We start from the raw sequence: 18,306 nt of genomic DNA, 5'->3' as shown, positions 1-18,306 counted from the left end.
GTGATATATATTTGTGTTTCCTAAATTTTTCATCATTTCTGAGACCTCTATTTTCTTGAAAGCCTTGGGCACAGAATAAGGTATTGTGGCTTGCAGCAACAAATGCAGTTCCACCCACACCCAGTAGATGGCATAAATATAAGCAGCTTCTAGGGAAAGGCCTCCAGGAGGTTCAGAATCCTAAGAGCACCATTTATCATGAAAAGGAGAGTTTTGGTGGAGGGCTGGGGTTGTAGGAAGCTTGAGGCAGTTGGGGAAGTTGATGTATTTTAATCTCTCCCAAACAACATAGGAAAATATCTTCTGCCAGCACAACTCTAAATTTTGTTCAACTTTCTCAAGAAAAAAAAAAAAAAAAGAAGAGTGGTTGTCCCAACAGCAGAGCAGGAGGACAAGGAGGGGAAAATATCGAAAGTGGGAGAAAGTCTGCATTTAATGGAGCATTTTCACCAGCTGATTCTTCCTTTGATAGTAACACACCTTTATTTTTATTTATTTATTTATTTATTTATAGCTTACTCGGGTTGATTTAAAAGTGGAACTCCCCCTCACACACACACAAATACAAAACAAACAAAAAACCAAGTTTAGTCGATTTGCCACAGCATGGACTTTCCTTTTCAGAAAAGGAACTTCAGGCCCTACTGAACTGGCAACCCCAACATTGAGGGAGAGTCCCGCCCTTAGATTGCCCAATGCGCTGGGTTGTGGTAAGACCAAGGCTTGTCCAATTCCTGTCAACTCCAAGACGTGGAAGAAATTCCTTGTGAAACTAGAAAGCCTGCGGAGAAGAGCTGTAACAATCACGGCCCCGATGCCTTCCTTTAGAGGACTTCAAGTTCTCATTCTACCTCGCACTCTGCACACAGAGCCACAGAGAGACACACGCAGGTGAGGGCGCACATACCCAGCGTTAGCACACACTCTACGTGGAGGGCTTCCTCGTCCTCTCCTGCTCTCATCACAGGAGCCCGGAACTTTCCAGAGGAACAAGACAGGACCAGTCCGAGTGGTAAGTGTTAAAGCCAAGAGGGTGACAAAATGGCTTTGCACAACGGAGAGCTCGATGGCTAGAGGCCCCCTGTTCTCCTAGCTTGTAGCCACAGTCATTCAGGCTTTTGGAACTGGAAGCTCAGCATGAGGGAGTGGGCAGAACTTTAAGATGAAAAAGTCCAAGATAAGATTTAGTCACAAGAAGAAGAAAAAAGGTGATGCCAGGTGTTCAGGTCAGGGTGCGAGTGTAAAAGGTAGGATGGGGGCATGACTTTGATGCTGTCCTTTTCTTTGAATCAGATAGACTGGAAAAAGAAGTAAGTGCAGGGTAAGGCAAGAAATCGCTAACGCAAATGAGCTGTAAAACACTGGCTTTGATCCCCGGCCGATCCGGGGCAATGTGGAAAGCCAGAGTGCACGCGTCAGACCACTTCCCACCCATCCATCGCCGTCCTGATGTCTTTTCTAGATGTCCAGGAGGACACGGTGGGGTATTGCAAAGAGGTCAGTAATGGGAAGACTGCCTGATTTTGCTATGGGGGAAAGACAGTCAATGTGAGATATCCAATTTTCATAGCATGAAATGAGTACATGATGATGAGCATTACTGCTCCGTGGTGAGTAATGTGTTTGGGAGGACGTGTGCATAAATCTGACACGTTTTCCCATTGCATCGGCCTTGGCTTTCCTTGTTTGTTTCTATTGCTGCAACTCGGGGAGGGAGCCACCCCCTCCCTTTTATCAGTGACTGATTCAACACCCTCTTGTCACATTTGTCACATTTTTCCCATTTTTTTTTTTTTTCCTCCCTGGGACTCACAGTTCTGATTCTGGCCTCTCCCGGGGTTTCAAGATGATTAATCTTTCTCATTCGTTCCTTTTCAGCTTTGTGTTAAGCAGTGGTAGAATCAATCACATGCCTTCTTGCTTTACTTGGAAATCAACTGTCGTGTTTTCCGATCACTGCAGTTTTAGTGGGACTCCTTGAATACAGACTGAGAAGTTCACTTGGCTAAGTTGCCAAAAACAATTAAATTCAACTGAAACATTTTTATTTAAATCTCCATGGAATCCTGCTTATTATTTTTTCTTACCTTGCATAGATATTCATAATATTTACTCTATAACCAATAATAGAATAAAAGATAAATGCATTTTTAGTTCTCTAAATAGTTTTGTATTTAGAAGGACCGTCTACTAAACGTGTGGCAAGCAAATTTAACATTTCATTAGGCACAGGCTAAATTACAACCCTGAGTGCAGCAGTTAAACAGAGAGACGGCACAGGCATCAATCTGTGGAAAGTTGCAATTGCACCTGGACAATTTTCCTCACTGCCTTCCCCTTGAACTCCAGGACCAAAGCTGAAAGTAATGAAAACAATCTATTCCTTAGTTTCGTTGTGAGAAATAAGGGGCAAATGTTTAAGTTTCTAGCAGCCGAAAGTGTTAATAAGAGCTGACATGTGAATTTTGTACAATTACTGCTGTTAAGCATGCCACACAATCATTGCACCATCCCCCCACCCCAGGGACATTTGTCAATGTCAGAGACAGTTTTGGTTGCCATACCTAGGGGATGGGGGGGGCTCCTGGCTCCCAGCGGGTGAGGCCAAGGATACAGCCAAGCATCCTACAATGCGCAGACCAAAGGGATGCTCCCCAATAACAAATAATGATTTAGCCCCAAATGTCAACAGTGACAATACATTGAAAACTGCTCCCGTAATAATTTTTCCAAAGAAACCAAAACTCATACTACATGACTAATCTATAAGGATTAGAATTTTTAATACCTTTGTTGAGATATCATTCACATACCCCAAATTGCAGGCATTTGAAGTATGTCATTCAATGTTGTTCAATTTTCTCACAGACTTATGCAACCACTACAATTTTATATTTTGATCGTGGCCCAAAAGTTACGTTTTCATCCACTTTTGTCATCACGTCACATCATGTTATATCACGTGCCATCCCCCCCTCCCCAAGCCCTCAACAGCTACTGATCTGCTTGCTAGCTCTACAGATTTTCCTACTCTGTATATTTCATATCAATGTATATTCACACATCAATATGTGACCTTTTGTGTCTGCTTTCTGTCACTTAGCATCACGTTTTCAAGGTTCATCCATATGATGGCAGATGTCAGGAATTCATCCCTTTTTACTGATGAATAACATGGTATATAAATAAACTATATCTTAATTATGCCTCATCCATTGATGGCATTTGGGTTATTTCTACTCTTTGGTGATTTTGTGCATGAACATTGATGCAAAAATTCTTGGGTGAATGTGTGTTTTCATTTCTCTTGGGCCCGTACCCAGGAATAGAATTACTAGATCACAGCAGTCCATGTTTCCCATTTTGAGCAACTGCCAAGCTGTTCTACAAACTAGTGCAGCCACTCCGCATCTCCACCAGGAACACAGGAGGTTCAATGTCTCCACACCCCATGTCTTTGTCATGATCCTTATCCTAGTGCGTGCCAAGTGGTATCTCACTGCACTTCTGATGTGCATCTCCCTAATAACTAATGATGCTGAACGTTTTTCATGTGCTTAATGACCAGCTACTTATCTTTGGAGAAATGTGGTTCAGACCAATAACCCACTTTTTAATTCTGTTACTTGTTTTTTATTATTGAGTGGCTCAAGATATAGACACAAGTCCCTTATCAGATATGTGGTTTGCAAATATTTTCTTTCACTCTGTGGGTTGTCTTTGCACTTTCTTGGTGTGATTTGCAACATACAAGCTTCCGATTTTGCTAAATTCCAATTTATCTACTTTTTCCTTTTGTTACTTACAGGTTTTTAACATCATATTTAGAGACTTACTTTCATGTTTCCTCTCAAGAATCATATAATGTTAGCTTTTGCATTTAACTCTATAGTTTATTTTGAGTTCACTTCTTTTTTTTTTTTTTTTAAAGATTTTATTTATTTATTTGACAGAGAGACAGATCACAAGTAGGCAGAGAGGCAGGCAGAGAGAGAGGAGAAAGCAGGCTTCCCGCTGAGCAGACAGCCCAATGCGGGACTTGATCCCAGGATCCTGGGATCATGACCTGAGCCAAAGGCAGAGGCTTAACCCACTGAGCCACCCAGGTGCCCCTTGAGTTTACTTCTTTGTGTGTAGTGTAATGAGAGCATCCAACTTCGTTCTTTTGGAAGTGGGCATCCGGGACTGTCAGCACCATTTGTCAAAAAGACTTTCCTGGCCGCATCGAACTATATTGGCCCTTTATTGAAACTAATTGTTCCAAAATGTGAGACTTTATTTGGAACCTCTATTCTGTTTTGTTGACCTGCCTGTCCTTTTGCCTGTACTAGACTGTCTTATTGTAATTTTGTAACAAGTTTTGAAATCAGGAAGTGTGAATTCCTCAACTTTGGTCTTTTTTTTTTTAATTTTTATTTCTTTGAAGATTTTATTTAAATTCAAGTTAGTGAACGTATATTGTAGTATTAGAGTAGAGTAGAACTTAGTGATTTATCACTTTCATATTATACTAGTGCTCATCACAAGTGCCCTCCCTAATGCCCATCACGCATTAGCCCAGCCCCTCACCCACTTTCCCTCCAGTAAGCCTCGGTTTGTTCTCTGTAGTCCAGAGACTCTTACGGTTTGCCTCCCTCTCTGTTTTTATCTTACTTTATTTTTCCTTCTCTTCCTTTCCCTACCTTCATCTGTTTTGTTCCTGAAATTCCACATATGAGTGAAATCATATGCCATTTGTTTTTCTCTGACTGACTCAGCCATCAAAAGAATGACATTCTTGCCATTTACAACTTTGGTCCTTTTCAGTATCATTTGAGCTATTCTGTGTCCTTTGAATTTTTGTGTAAATTGTCAATTTCTGAAACAAATCCAGCTGCAATTTTGATAGGCTTTACCTTGAATCCGTAGATCGGTTTGAGGAACACTGCAGCCATTTTAACAATATGAAATCTTTCAGTCCGTGAACATGACATACTTTCTCATTTATTTGCTTTACTTTAATTACTTTCAACAAGTTTTCATAGTTTTCAGTGTATAAGTCTTATACTATTTTGTTAAGTTTATTCCTAAATATTTTTTGACACTATTAAAATGGAATTGTTTTCTTAATGTCATTTTCAGATTGTTCATTGCTAACATATAGCAATGCAACTGATGTATTTAAATTGTTCTTGTGTCCTGCAATCTCGCTGAGCTCATGACTTTTTACTGGATTCCTTGGAATTTTATACATATAAAATGATGCCATATGCAAATAGAGATAATTTTCCTTCTTCCTTTACAATCTAGATGGGTTTTCTTCCTTTTGTTTGCGTAATTTCCCAAGCTAGACCCTCTAGTATACTGTCAAATATACATGCTGAGAATGGACATGTTGATATTATTCTCAATCTTGGGGAAAGAGCATTCAATCTTTCATCATTAAGTGTAATGATATTTGTGCATTTTCTGTAGATGCTTTTTTATTATGTTGAGTTTATTCTCTTCCTAGTCTTTTGAGCTTTTTTTTTTTTTTTCCATCACGAATGGGTGTTACATTTTGTCAAATGCTTTTCCTGTTCTTTTGAAATGATCATGTGGTTTTGTCCTTTATTTTATTGATACTGTGTATTACATTGACTGATTGTTGGATGTTAAACCAGTCTTACATTTTGGAGATCTATTCAACTTGGTTGTAGTGGATAATCCTTTTTATATATTGCTGGATTCAGTTTGTTAGTATTTTGCTGAAGATTTTTTTGGTCTGTATTCATAAAAGACATTGGCCTGTAGGTTTAAGAGTTTTCTTATGATGGATTTGTTTGATGTTTGTATCTGTGTAATACTTGGTTTCATAGAATGAGTTGAAAATTATTCCCTCCTTTTCTATTTGCTCAAGTAATTTTTGAATAGTTGCTATTTATTCTTTTTTATTTGGGGGAGGTGGAAAGATAGAGGGAGAGAGAGATTCTTAAGCAGGCCCCACACCCAGTGCATAGCATGATGACGTAAGGCTGGATCACATGACCTTCAGAACATGGCCTGAGCTGAGATCAAGAGTCGGAAGCTTAACCAACTGAGCCACCTAGGTGCCCCTTGAAGAGCTGCTATTAATTTTTGTTTAAATGTTTGGTAAAATGTACTGGTCAAGTCATCTTGGCCTGGGTATTTCTTTGCAAGAAGATTTTAAGTTAGAAATTTAATCTTTTTACTTGTTATATGTGTATTCTGATTTTCTTTCTTCTTGAGTCCATTGTAGTAGTTTGTATCTTTCTAAGAACTTATTCATGTCATATATGTCCATGGCACAGAGCAGTTCATACTAGTCCCTTAAAATCATTTTTATTTCTATAAGATTGGTAATGAGAACTAGTCTCCTTTCTCATTCTTGATTTTAATATTTGAGTTTTTAATTCTTTTTCTTAGTCAGTATAGTCAAAGCTTTGTCAATTTTGTTGGTCTTTTCAGGGAACCAACTTTTGGCTTAATTATATTTTACATTTTTTTTCTAATCTCTATTTCACTAATTTCCACTCTAATTTTTACTATGTATTCCCTATGTTTACTCAGCTTCAGTTTTATCTTATTTTTCCAGTGTCTTAAGGTGAAGTTTGGGTTACTGATTTGACATGTTTCTTCCTTTTTAATGTAGATGTTTATGGCAATACATTTCTTGATAAGCATTGCTTTACATGCATCCTCTATGTTTTGATATGTTGTGTTTAGTTTTAATTTGTCTCAAAGTATTTCCTAGTTTCCTTTGTAATTTATTCTTTGATTGGTTATTTAGGGGTGTATACTTAATTTCCACATATTTGTTAATTTCTCAAATTACTTTTTAATATAGATTTTTCGTTTCACTCCACTGTGGTTCAGAGAACATACTTTACATGATTTCCAGCCTTTGAAATTTACTGAACCTAACATATGGTCTATCTGGGAAAATGTTCCCTGTGCACTTGAGAAAATATATATATTATATTGTCAAGTAAAATGGTCTTTAAGTTTGTTAGTTCTTATTTGTTTTTGGTACCATTTAAGTCCATATCCTTTAGACCCACTTCCTAGTTGTTCTATACATTATTGAAAGTGGGATAGAGGAGCCATCAACTATTATTGTTGAATTGTCTATTTCTTCTTTGATTCTGTCACTTTTTGCTTCATGTGTTTTGGGGCAGTATTGCTAGTTGCATGTATGTTTTCAATTATTTTATTTTTCTGATCAATTGACACTTTCATCATTATAAAATGTCATTATTTATCTCTAGTAATCTGTATATATTTTTTGGTCTTTAAATCTGCTTTCTCTGGTATTAGTAGTTCTTCTATGGTTGCTGTTTGCATAGTGTATCTTTTTCCATCCTTTTTATTTTCAACCTACTTGTATTATTGAATCCAAGGTTTGCATCCTGTGGATAGTGTATAGTTGAATAACATTTTCTTACCCAATCTAACAATTTCTGCCTTTGATTAGACTGTTTAATCCATTACCATTTAATCTTGTTATTCATAAGGTTGGATTTACATCTTCCATTTTACTTTTTGCTTTCTGTTAAGGCTCTTGTCACATTTTGTTCTCTATTCTTCCTTTAATACTCTCTTTTGTATTAAATGCATATTTTAGTGTAATATTTTAATTCCCCCAGTGACTTTTTAACTAAATTTTTTAGTTATTTTCTTAGTGACTTAGAGTAAGTTATTTTCTAAGGTTTATGGTTTATGTCTTAACTTATGATATTGACTTTAGACTTATGCTAACTTAATACTAGTGAGACCTAGAATCTTTTCTCTTACACAACTCTTCTTCCCCCCTTTTTTGGTAATATTACTGTTATACATATTATATCTCTATAAATATGTATCTAATGACTGTTATATTGATCCTTGTATTTTTCCTTTCTCATTCTTTTCATTTGTTCCTGTAGACTCAAGTTACCATCTGTGTCATCTCACTGCAACACAGCTTTGCTCCTTTCCACTTTCTCTATGCTGTCATAGTCAGACATATTACATTAATATATGTTATAAGCCTTGAATCATACTTTGAATAAAAGTTCTACACAATATGGCAAAGTGATTAGTTACTGCTGTCCTGGGATGCATGTAGATGAAAAAGAAACACCAAAACGAAATTTCTTTCCAGCAAGATCTAGGGATGGCCATTAAGGAACTTCATGACCTTGTGATCTCTTTGAAGGACAGACTAAGTTTGGGTGTAAAGATCTCCAATTCATGGAAGAGTGCTTCACAGCTGGGAATGTTTCTTGTACGGGTCAACAGGGGCCTGAGATCATCACAACTGATGCTTCAATGTCTGATATCCCTGTGGTTATAGAGACCCAGCTTAAGTGCTGTCATTAGTATCATTATAGAGTTCCTTCTTGCCTATGTAAATATTTCAATAAATAGGAGTTTATGCATGAAGACCTCTGCTATTTTGGAAAGCTGAGGACTGAGTGGTTTTTACAATGGTTCATATTTCTGGATTTTTAAATTTGTTCAGCATCCCAAGTGTGACAGGTTTAAGAATGAAATGAAATGCAAGACTGGCAACAGAGGTGTTTTCTGACTCATGAATAAGCCATCCAGGTAGAGGCAGTACCTGTCAGGCAGGTTAGGTGTGTTGCTAGATCACTTTCTCCATGCTTCAGCAGAGGGTGATGTCCAGACACCCACGTAAGGTAGCTTCCTGCTAAAATCAAGAAATCCTGGGGGTTTAACTGAGAACTTTACTTTCCAGAAAGAAACATTATGGTCAGCAAATGGTTTCAGTAGATTGAACAGGTTTTTGGACACAGAGACTCTAGCTTGGGACGTTTCTTGAAGTAGTTCAGGAAGTTTCCTCCCTTTTCCTTTTGCCTTCATTTGTTAGAAAAATCTGTCAACAAACTGCTTCAGGTTTTGACTAAACTCTCTCTTCTTTTGCCCAAAGAATTAAGCTGGAATTTGAGCTTATTTGTTAGTCCTGGAAAAGAAGGTATAGACACTCCCACTGCTACCCCAAGCAGGACTGTGATGGGAGCCTTGTGAGGGGAATTTTTCCTTCTTGTTTTCTTTGATGTGTGTTCACTCTAGCGACAACATGAATGTTTAGCATTTTGTCTTTGACATATGGACTATCAAAAACACTGAGATAGTGAGTACTTAAACCTATTTTTAAAAAGTGCTTCACGTCAGCAGCTATTGGTCTGTGATGCATTCTGGAAGTTGTCTATTAACTTTGACCAAAAACAAAGAGAAATGTGAAGATAAAATACTTGGAACTTTGATGAGCTCCAGTCAGAGATGATTATCTCTAGAATAACTATGTCATTTTTGTAAAGATAAGTGATTTAGACTCTGTTAACATTTCTATTTTGCAATTCTGTTGTTACTTCCTTTTGCCTATAAACTTAGTATTTACTCATTTCCTCAAAAAATAAATGCTGTGTTGTTTCATCACAGTGCTTGTACAGAAAGCCACACCATCAGGAGGCATGCTTCCAGCTCTCTCCTTTTCTGCATTATCTGCCAGGTCAGGATGGGACCTACTGTATAGTTTACTGAGGGCGGTGGTGTGGATCTAGCTTTAGTCAGTTTCCTGTATCTGGCTCACGTGGTTTTCTTCATCATCCCTTGCACTGGCCTCTTACGTCAATTTATCCAAATCACATTCTGATTATATTTGAAGAAGACGGTTGTCATTCCCTTCATGACCCTTTAGCATGCTTGCACTAATTCTTCTATAGGAAGCCCACATTCTCTTCTCTTTGCACATCTAACACATTACCAGAGAAAGAATTGGCACTCAATAAGCAGTCCCCATTCTTCCTGACACTTTGGTTCTCTTAGGTACGTTCACAGTAAGAGTGGGATATATGGGTGGCCTCACAATCAGAATGCTTCGTTCTGAACTTCTCTCCAAATTCTACTGTAGACCAATCTCCAGACCATTTCCCAGCTATGAAAACAGGTTCTCTCTGTAAGCCCATGTAGGCTTGTTTCTCCCCAAAGAAATCCGGCCCAGAAAATATCCAGTGAATGTCATTGTTTACAGGGACGCTCCATTAAGAATGACTTAGTCCTAGATGTTTCAAGTATCTTGAAATTCACATGTTCATATCCTGGCAAAAGTACTAATTTCCGCTCATGAGGTCAAGACACAACTCAGTCATAGTCCTATACTTGTAACTGTCTTCAGCTACAAGCAGCTGAACACATTTGTCCTTTCATGACTTGAGGGACTCTCAGAAGCAGGCAGTGTAGGGATAGGAGAATAGCTCATAATGTCACAAGGGATCTAGGTTCCCTCTTTCTTTCCACTCAGCTATACTTAGCATAGGTTTGCTTCTCCACATTGAAAGAGAGCTGGCTGTTATACCACCAGCAGGAATAGGGAAAGGGCAAAAGGTAAAGGTGATATACCCAGTTAAGTAAATTCTTGTAAAGAGGTCTTCCAGAGGTGAATGGACACCTTACCTGAAATTTGACTCAGATGTTGAAACAGGTGAAACCGTACATGTGTCCACCAGGAGGGGACGGAAATGTTAACTATAACATAATGAGGCCTTCTGAGCTGAGCAAAGCAGGCCCCCAAGGTGATCCCAAAACAGCTTAAGACAGCAGAGAAAGGAGACTGCCTTAACTTTTACTTAGGGTAGGAGATGAAGCCAGAGTGAAGTTCCTGCATGTGGGATTGAAACTTTCCACCACATCATAGGAAGGAGCATCCAGGCTTCCTTACTAGCTTCCTAAATGTGAGGCAGAAGAGGAAGGCAGGTGAGACTCAAAAGCAGTCAGATATCAGAAATGGAGTCAGACTCTTATTCTACCATCCAGGAATCTTCTGCTTATTTCTCATAGGTACCTGAGAAGTGTAGTGTTTTAGCTTCTATAATGGAAGTCTGATTCTTCATGCATAAAGATTTGAAGATGCTGGTGACCTAGGCAATCAGCAGTCTCTTTCCTCCTATTGTCTTCATTCAACAACTATTGAAATAGTTCTTCCTGCTGTTCTTCATCTGGACATGAAAAGTGATCTTGGTTGTCCATCAATACCAATGGTGTGCTTGAACACCATTTTTGGTAGATGACCAGGTCCAGTGAACTATAGCAATTTGGGCTTTCCCAAGGCTCAGAGGAGCAACAGGGCAACTCTGAGAATGGGGCTGATAGCTACCCTTTGGGCCATAGCCAGACCCACAGTGTGTGTTCTGTTATAAATACAAGCATATGAATATAGGCATCTTAAAGCTTGATCACAGCGATACCTCATTTTTTCTAATTGCAAAGACAAAATCAACACATGTTATTTAAAAGCCAGCCTAATTATAGCTTCTGGGTTGAAAGTTGTAATGCTTTAAACCCGAGGAAGAAATCCTCTGAAAGATTATTCGTAGAAGGAAAACAGTTTCTCCAGTGGAAAGAAAAGAGGAAAGTAATAGCATAATTAGTTTAAAGTGTTTTCCAATATTATATTGTCTGGGGTTTGGTGTGGAAAAACAGGAGTGTAGGAGAAAAACATTTCCCTTTGGCTCTCTAAATCTCTTTACCTGTCTTTCCCTTACAAAGCATTTTTGTACTCAGAGGTGACACGCTGGTTAAAGACAAGGCTGAAACTGGAGGGCAAGTCCCTTGGGAAGTTCTGTAAGTTCAGACCTTAACAGTAGGTTCACAACTGTGACCATGGACACATCTAGGGTATTGCTGAATAAAGGTAATGAGCTACTTCCCACTGAACCATAGAAGCTGTGGTTCCTGGCTTGATATTACAGGAGGAAGAAAAGACCTTTCCACTTGGCATGGATGGAGAAGAATTCAGAACTAGTTTTCTTTTTGTTTTTGTTTTCAGTATTTCAGGGAGCCAGATGTTCCTGGAGGCATGTTCACACTTACTACTAAGCATTCAACTAGAAATATCTTTGATTTGACATTTACTTTACAACTTTGATATTTGTAACCATTGCTTAGCTCCCACGAGATTGTTATCTGACCAACCCAAGGTCACAAAGCCACCAAGCTAGAAAGTACACCAAATTTAATAGCCACCTAGGGCACTCAGTGAAGGCATCCCACTTTCCCAGAGAACCCATGGGCAACCCACAAGACTCCCTTGGCAGGGAATATGAACATATGAGTTCTGAAAAACCTTTTCTGGGTCCTGATATATTTATATGTTTTTCCTCCCTCCTGCCACTTTTTTTTTTTTTTTAATTTTAAGAGCTTCAAACAAAAATAATTTCCACTGTAGCTGGAAAAGCAGAAAAGGTACTTAACTCCAACCACATTTTTGGTACCCTATAAAAGCCAAATAAAAAAATAATAGTTAAACAATGCACGAGGTACTGCATAAATGTGCAAGATCTTTGCAGACTAATGAGCAAACCAAAGGCACAAAAGAAGTCCACTCCTCCAACCTTATCTCAAAATACAAATTAGAGCTACAAAGGAAGCCCCAGCACCGGTGCTCATAGCACGGGAGATTCCCTTGGGCTCTCCTCTCAACTTGAGGTGAAAGCAGCAAACATTCTGTGTGTCTGCTTCACTGTGATGGCCTGGGAATGGAAAAAGGACATTGTTGCTGTGACTTTGTCATTCCATGCAGATGTTTGGCTCATGCGTCCTGATCTTGTCAGCCAAATCGATGCTAAGACATTAGAATAAGACTCTTGGTTTATGTGTGTTTCCTTATGAGGTGTAAATTTGCTCATATGAACATTATTTTTACTGCAGCCCCTTGCAGAGCTTCTAGTTCTGGGGTATATTCCCTATTTTTTCTCCCTGTTATGAATAAACTCTCTAGTCATTTTACTTCCCCTCACTCTTATATCTCCAAGGACTACTGTCTGAAAATGTGTTTTATCACAGGGATCGTTGTGTCTCACACTCTTTTTAAACAGCCATCAAGAAATGTAGACTCCCACCATGGCGTGGCAGATGGCTAAACTCATGACCTCTGGGTTTTTCAAGGTCACAAAAAGTTAAAATAATGGGGATTTCTCAAAGGTCATAGAAGCTAGACCTTCTTCAGAGGGCCTGAGGACTGGATTGGGTGCACTCTGTCCAGTTTTCCTGATTGAAACGGTTAAAAAGTAGCTAGGAAGTTCTGAAAAATCAGAAGTGGTTACAATAACAAGTTAAGCATTAGCAAGGAAGTTTTTCTTGAGCGTGAGTCTTAATGCATGGTCTGGGCTTTACCAGTAATCTTACACCAGTTGTCTGTTTTCCTTTCAGAGGTGGGTGGGAAGTCATTCCCCAAATGCATCTGAGCTGTTGAATATCCATTATGTTACAGGGGAGCTATTCCTTCTTCCAAAACAACTGTAATTTTTATGGAGTCTAAGTGAAAACAGGCACATTTGTTTTCTTATGGGTAAAGTTCTTGGAATGCTCCATTACAAGGAGTTAGTACATTTCTTGACCAAATAACACTTGACCAAACATTGTTTTCACAATTGACTTCTCTTAAAAGAAGAAAGAAAAAAAAAAGATTTAAAAATGCAAGTATTTGGTCTGTAAACTCAAAAGATTTCCCGGGGCTCAGTTTCTATAAAGGACCATCTCCCCCAGAGATTTCCATGGTCAGCAGGTGGTACCGGTACCAGCCGTCTGTGGATTGCTCACAGCAGAGGTTACCTGTGTGTACTATTGTTGCTATTGAATTAAATCAACACACCCAAACTAGTTAATTTGTTCAAATGATTGGCAGATTCTCTGTGATGTGCCAGGATCGATGAGTATGGCAAACGCAATGAAAAGAAAAGTCCAGGAGAGACAGCATCATGGAACATCTTGTACCTTATTGTAAAATAAAAATAGCCTTGGACAGCCCATGGCATGTGTTCTAGCAGCCTAATCAGTTCTTTACTGTGGTTTTCCTGCCAGCCGGGGAGCCCTGCGTCACAGAGAGTGGGTGCCAAGTGTCTGGTTTGTGCTTTGGTAAGACATGTTTTTCTTGCTGAAAATTTTCAGGTTTGCAATTTCCCCAGATGCAAGGCAGCCAGGTCACCTTCCTATGCAGTGGGGCATGGCTTTAGTTCCCGGTGTCTCATCGAAGGCCGGATGTTGGAGCCCAGCTCCCCAGTGGGCAGCATGAGCCCGCGGCCTTTGCAATGAGGCCGGCGGGATACCTCCCGTCTCTCTGGATGGCGAGGACAGGAGCAGCCCATGGAATTTCATCTTGTACAAATGAACTCGCTCTCCAGATCCAGACTCTCTACTATAAACAACAAATTTGTGACAATGTGTACAGTGGAGGCAACTGCCTGGATAAATTTGGGCAGAGCAATATGGGACTTTCAACTTCCATGGATTACCCCACCTTTTTAGTCTAAACTTTTCAAGAAAAATGTACTCTCTCTTCTTGCTTGGTCCTAGAGTTGGGTGTAAAACCCTTTCTACCGTCCAGGGAGGGATGTTCCTCAACAGGCGCACACACGCGCCTGGACCTGTGGCCGCCTCTACCCTCCCCCTGTGTGCATGGGTCATTTTGCTTTGTTCAGGCAACACCCAAACGGTTCATTTTCTATGATCTTTCTTGATTTTTTACCCAAACAGAAAACATAATCAGGACGCCAGCACTATCGCGCTCATGTGCTCCCAGACCCACCCATAGTTGCTCTGAAATACATGTTGTCCCACTGCTGCCTCTCTGGTGCTTGTTTCTGCCACATGGGCAGCGACCTGGGGTACATGAGGCTGTGTGGGGAAAAAGACCCCTCCCATACACGCACGTGCACACACACACACACACACACACACAGGCACACACATGCAAACATGCACCCTTTGAGTCCAAAACACACACCCAAACCTTCGCTTCCCTGCCTCCCCCTCCAGCACGCTCTCTATCTGCTCGGCCGACTCCTCCATCCCCACAGCTCTCCGCCTGCACCCAGCCTCTTCAGGGTCCCTTTCCCAGCCTCCCAGCCACCTCATCGACCCCAGGACCTCCACTCGCCTTCTCTGTCTTCTTTTCCTCCTGACCAATGAAGCATCTGTGTGCTCACTTAGAAGCTCCAGGGAAAGAGGAAAGAAAATCCAACCTCTGCTCTATGTATTGCTGTCTTCGTAGCTGGTAGGAGAGAGCCTGGTGCATACCAGGCTGCATTAAACTTGGTGAATGTTGAACAAACCAGATTGTGAAGTCAAATGGCGCAGTGTATGAGGAGGAAACAAATAGTTGAGATTCGATTCCCTGCCTCTCCCCCTGGCTCTGTGACCTCAGCACAGCCTGAAAATGAAATAAAGAAGGACTCAAGCTTCAGAGTCATGTAGCAAGTCTTCATTCAAGGAATGAACGGCCAGCAATGGAAATGCGGCTAAAACCATCTGACATAACTGAAGTGTAATTCAGAAACATTGAAAGCCTCTTGTCCTTGTCTGCACCATTTGCGAGATTTGGGCTGAATTTTTAGAAAGTAACAATTTGGGGTGTTTTTCATACAACAACATTTTAGGACCATTTATCTTCTTTTGGACATTTTCTCCAGGGCTGTAAGGCAGGATTATAAAGTGAGCATCTTTTTGTTCTCTTATATGCCCAGCACAGACTGTGCTCCTGGTGCTCAATAATTACTTTTGGAAAGAATCCCCCCTTTTTTTTTCTGGAGACTTTCTGTACTTACTGTGACCAGGAAATTGTTTCCAATGATTCATTTTATACTGTTTGATCTGCCAGATCAAGGGTTGGCAATTTTTTTTTTTTTTCAAAAAGACCAGATAGTAAATATCTTCTGTTCTGTGGGCCACACTTCCTAGTCACAATTTTGTGGCACTGCCGCTTCAGCATGAAAGCAGCCATAAACAATCTGTCGGCAAATGGGCACGGCTGCACTGCTCTACATCTTTATTTATAAAAACAGGTGGCGGGCCCTGTTTGACCTTCCGGACGGTGGCTTGCTAGTCTCTGTGCTAGACTGTACTTACCATAAAGTGACCATTAGTAAAGCAGACAGTTTGGAGTTACTGTGTTGAATCGGACGTAAACTATGTGAGATCATTTCCATTGCATTCCTATTGTTGCCCATTTGTTACTTGAATAAAGACTTGCTCAGTGACTCCCAAGCCTGAATCCTTATTCATTTCATTTTTAGATGGTATGGAGCTTGACCTACTTAAGAAATGCACCCAGGCAATGCCTTTTCTTTTTTCCTCCCTTTTCTCTTAAATAATACCCCATCTCTGTGACTACCTTGTTTACACAAACCGAACCCGAGACAAAGCTCCTGGCGCTGGCTCGCTAAGCTCTTTGTGGTTAAACTGGTTTCTCACCCACCAGAGTCCGACAGGGAGAAAGAAAGGACTGTACCAGATTAGATGTATTCTGAGGAGGGATCGATATGTAATATAAACCAGACTGCACCTCCTAATTCTCCCTGAGCCTAGCAACAACTAGTTCTCATATGCACCTTGTATACAAGCAAGGACAAATGGATGGACTTCGGTCCCTTAGTTGAGATCCTAAAAATACCAGGAAAGCAGAGATGAACCCACTTTCTGGACATGGCACAGAAACTCAACCTAAACTGAATCTTGGGACCTGACCATAGACCATTGACCTTTCTCATCTAGTGGTTACCAGACCATCCTCTGCATAGCTGTGCCTTCCACTTCATCCAAACACACTGCATCTGTCCCATCTGGAGTGGCTTGGAGTTTGTCTGTAGAACTTCTGATTTCCCTGGGTGGGGGAAACAGAGCTGCCCAGTCTCCAACTGCCTCCTCTAAACGGATCTAAGACCAACCAACAAGATCTTCACCTTTGTCTCCACCCACCTCTGCACAGCTCAGAGTTCAAAATGACTTAGGGAAGTGGGGAAAGAGGAACATTTTCCTTTGACCCCTGGAAAAGCTATGTCTCATCCAGGCCCTAGGGACAATGGCGCAGGTAGCTAATGAGAGAGTGGGCATTTGTCTTGTACCTTTTTTTAAAGATTTATTTAATTTCAGAGATGGGGGGAGGGACAGAGGGCAAGAATCTTTAAGCAGACTGTTGTGGATGGAGCCAGAGGCAGGACTCATTCCCGTAACGCTGAGATCATGACCTGAGCTGAAACCAGACCTTGGACACTCAACCAACTGAGCCACCCAGGTGCCCCTGTCTTGTAATTTTTAAGGTAATTATTCTGCAGAACTAATGGGAACCAGTAGGGACTCCAGACTAAGAACAGCCTCCATTCTTAAGAAGAGGTCATCAAAGTAACCAGAGTAGTTGCCTGGGAGCAGACCAACGGGCCAACTAAGGGACTTGGACACATCTGGAGGCAGATGACCACATAGACATTGTGGGTCTAAGATGCTCTTTTCAAGGTTGGGAACCGTGCATGGAAAGGTTCAGGGAAAGCCTTTCAGTGGCCATGGAAGGCTCTACAGGCAGCACGATCACAAGGAAGGTCTGAAAACAGGAGGAAGTCGCAGAGGGAAGCTCAGTGGGAAGAGATAGAAGCCCGAACACCTGGACTGGAAATCTGAATTTACCTTATGCTGGGTCTGTGCTCAGCATCTTTTCTCTGTTTGCCTCCCTGTTTCTCAACCCTGGTTTTATTCTCCTCATCCCACAATCATAAGCACAGCATTGATGTCCAAACCTCACCCCAGGCCAATTAAATCAGAATCCTTTGGCCATTTAAAAAGTCTCATTTGGTGATTCTAACGTGTAGTCGGGATTGAGGACCACCATTCTAGTTCATGACCATCATGATGCTAAAAACACTACTGGAAGGAAGTTACCAAAGGCTACAGTTTGCCCCGTAGTCGCTTCGCTTGAGAACCCTCTCATCTGAAACTAAACTGTAAATGAGTCCACTTATATATTCTTTTAAAAAGATGAAGGATGTATATAGCTAGAAATCAAACAGGACTCGTGCCTGATGTCATGTGTTCATTTTTAGGCATTTCTGACTTCTTCATGGTGTGACCCATTACTGAGCTCAGTTAACCCTGTTATGACCCACATGGGTTGTGAGCTCATGGGTGACTGTAAAATACAGTGATTCAGAGAATGAGCTTTGAAGTGAGGCCAAGATCTGAATCTCTGTGCCTCACATTACTAGCTATTTGGTCTTGGGCAAGTGACTTAATCGAAGGCTTAGTTTTCTCATCTATAAAGTAGAAAGAATAATCTTTATCTTACAGACACTGATTTGCTAACTATGGTAGTAGATGTACTATAGGATAAATAACTTCATAGTTAATAGTTAATAGTTAATTGAATAAGATAGTGGCTGTAAAACACCTAAATCAAATTCCCAGTTCATGGTGAGAGTTCCACAAATGGTAGTTCTTAGGATTAAAACTAATATGAGTTGTGTGTCTGAGCCAGACACACAATTTCTTGTCATATGGGAT

The 18,306-nt window shown here is 40.4% G+C and overlaps 1 protein-coding gene across 1 annotated transcript in view; it reads left to right on the top strand.

Moving 5' to 3' along the window:
* The first annotated feature begins 743 nt into the window (after positions 1-743).
* The window catches only part of KCNJ15 (potassium inwardly rectifying channel subfamily J member 15), a 71,569-nt gene continuing 54,006 nt past the window's right edge, over positions 744-18,306 (top strand). Inside the window, exon 1 of the mRNA XM_004762163.3 lies at positions 744-1,012. The gene's annotated coding sequence lies outside the window, so the exon portion shown is untranslated. The remainder of the gene's footprint in view (positions 1,013-18,306) is intronic.

This window comes from Mustela putorius, unplaced genomic scaffold (assembly GCF_011764305.1).
Source record: "Mustela putorius furo isolate JIRA1106 unplaced genomic scaffold, ASM1176430v1.1 tig00000765_pilon_pilon_pilon, whole genome shotgun sequence".
NCBI classification, from domain to species: Eukaryota; Metazoa; Chordata; class Mammalia; order Carnivora; family Mustelidae; genus Mustela; species Mustela putorius.
This window is presented reverse-complemented; position numbering and strand designations above follow the sequence as displayed.